Source organism: Hevea brasiliensis, chromosome 3 (assembly GCF_030052815.1).
Source record: "Hevea brasiliensis isolate MT/VB/25A 57/8 chromosome 3, ASM3005281v1, whole genome shotgun sequence".
Lineage (NCBI taxonomy): Eukaryota > Viridiplantae > Streptophyta > Magnoliopsida > Malpighiales > Euphorbiaceae > Hevea > Hevea brasiliensis.
In genome coordinates, this window is record NC_079495.1 from 111951266 (window position 1) to 111954194 (window position 2929).

The 2929-nt window shown below is 40.6% G+C and overlaps 1 pseudogene; it reads left to right on the top strand.

The window, feature by feature from the left end:
- Positions 1–2408, top strand: LOC110659427 (polyubiquitin-like; annotated as a pseudogene).
- Positions 2409–2929: the final 521 nt, after the last annotated feature.

Below are 2929 nucleotides of genomic sequence, written 5' to 3' on the forward strand. Positions count from 1 at the left end.
TGAAAATAGCCTGAGGACTACTGAAAATCTCAACGTGCAAACCAGGGAAAGACGCTCGAATTTGGACGTGGCGGTATCCTGTTGGTTGCCGCCTTGGATATTTTCGTCTTTTGGTTAGCGATTTCCTATTTAAGTTAAGTTCGATCTCGATCTCCAGCTCTACCCATTAGGACTACAGATTATCTGGTTAAATTTCAATCAGTTTTCTCTTCCCAAAAGGTATCTTTCAATTTCTTTTTCCTGGGAAATCTTAATTTTTCTTCTCTATTAGGCTTCTTTTTGAAATATTTATGTACTGTTTGATTGCGATTTCCTTTTGATTATATGTGGCCTAGATTCTCAGAAAGTAATAGTTTTCGGGGATTCTTGTTGTATGGACATATCCATGAAATGGGATTATACCTTATATAACTTTTTGTTTATTTGATTAATATTGAGCGTGTGTTCTGAAAATCTCAAATGAATTGTTCTTTTTGTCTACTCATTAGATTCGTCATTAGAGTAATGGTTGTGAATGAATATGTTGGCTTTTTCATTGTTGTTCTTTTTTAATTTTTTAGTTGTAAATGGTTCCAACTCTGGAGATTTTAGATGTTGCTGCATTATGACAATTTGATTGACTTTGTTTTGGGGATTCATTGCATCTCTTATTATCTGTTGTACTTAAGACGGTTCTAATTTATCTTTAGCAATATCTTAATCTAATTTTGATTTAGTTGCAGGATTCCTATTGGTATTATGAGCTGATAATCATTAATTGTGGTCTATATATAATTCGCTGTTTGTAATATTTTTTTATTTGATGTTTATTCCACCAAGCAGATGCAGATCTTTGTGAAAACCCTCACTGGGAAAACCATCACTCTCGAGGTGGAAAGTTCAGACACTATAGACAATGTGAAAGCCAAGATCCAGGATAAGGAAGGGATCCCACCTGACCAGCAGAGGCTCATCTTTGCTGGAAAGCAACTTGATGATGGCCGCACGCTTGCTGATTACAACGTCCAAAAGGAATCCACCCTTCACCTGGTGCTTCGTTTGAGGGGTGGCATACAGATTTTTGTGAAGACCCTTACTGGCTAGACTATCACATTGGAAGTTGAGAGTTCAGACACTATTGACAACGTAAAAGCCAAGATTCAGGATATGGAAGGCATTCCCCCAGACCAGCAGAGATAGATCTTTGCTGGCAAAAAGCTTGAGGATGGCCGAACTCTAGCGGATTACAATATCCAGAAAGAGTCCACCCTCCACTTGGTTCTCCGACTTCGAGGTGGTATGCCAATCTTTGTTAAGACCCTCACTGGAAAGACCATCACCCTGGAGGTGGAGAGTTCGGACACCATTGACAATGTGAAAGTCAAGATCCAGGACAAGGAGGGTATCTCCCCAGACCAGCAGAGGTTGATCTTTGCAGGCAAACAGCTTGAGAATGGCCGCACCCTGACTGATTACAATATCCAGAGAGAGTCCACCCTCCATTTGGTTCTCCGACTTCGTGGTGGTATGCAAATCTTTGTTAGGACCCTCACTGGGAAAACAATCACCTTGGATGTGGAGAGCTCTGACACAATTGACAATGTAAAAGCCAAGATCCAAGACAAGGAGGGCATCCCTCCTAACCAGCAGAGGCTTATTTTTGCTGGTAAGCAGCTTGGGGATGGTTGTACCCTAGCTGACTACAACATTCAAAAAGAATTCACCTTTCACTTGGTGCTTCGCCTCTGTGGTGGCATGCAGATTTTTGTCAAGACCCTAACTGGAAAAACCATAACCTTGGAGGTTGAGAGCTCAGATACTATTGACAATGTCAAGGCTAAGATCCAAGACAAGGAGGGCATTCCTCCAGACCAGCAGAGGTTGATTTTTGCTGGCAAGCAACTTGAGGATGGGAGAACATTGGCTGATTACAATATTCAGAAGGAATCTACCCTTCACTTGGTTCTGCGTCTGCATGGTAGAATGCAGATTTTTGTCAAGACATTGACTGGCAAAACCATCACCGTGGAGGTTGAAATTTCTGATTCAATTGATAATGTGAAGGCCAAAATCCAGGATAAGGAGGGGATTCCACCAGATCAGCGGAGGCTGATCTTTGCTGGTAAGCAGTTGGAGAATGGACGCACCTTCGCTGATTACAACATCCAGAAGGAATCAACTCTGCACCTTGTCCTTCGCCTCCATGGTGGTTTTTAAGTTTGTCATTTGCTTTCTGGTTGGTTGTTATATGTCTCTTTGGTTCTATATCTGTTTTGTATTCTGGATTTGTGATTGCAAGACATGTAGATTGGCAAACTCTTGGAAGTATTGTTTGGCTTATGTTCTGTGACACTACTGAGGTTAAGAAATTTGTGTGCTGTTGCAGTGTAGTTTTCTTGGAATAAAGTATTTATGGTTTATATATTCAACACGTACTGTTTTGTTGGTATGGTTTAGGTATTCCTTTTATCCCCATGGTAGTGTAGTGCATAATATAACAGTGAAATTTCTGGGGATGGGTTTGATATAGTGATCATCAGAAATAGTTTAGTCAAGTTCTAGTACTCCTGAACAGCTGCCTGGAAAGAGGAGGCTGGCCTATTATTTGCCAATATATTTGGCAGGTCACGGTGTTTCGGTCCTTGAAGGCGATGGGGTTAGCTTTTCTTCGAGGGTAAAAGAAATTGTTGCGGATTAGGATTTTATACCAATTGTGTTGGGCTCAAGTGTTTTTTAGGAGATCAACCTACATAGAACTCAGTTTGGACTCAGCCCATTCGACTCAAAGCCCAATTACTTCAATTTAAATTATTGAAGAGCGTGTCAACTCTACACAGAGAACACATCACCTAGTAATGGCTAATGAGCCACATTTTTAACGCTAATGCCATTGTCTGTAATGTCTCAATTATTCTGCCTAATTTAACAGTTTCTGTAATCCCTCAACCAT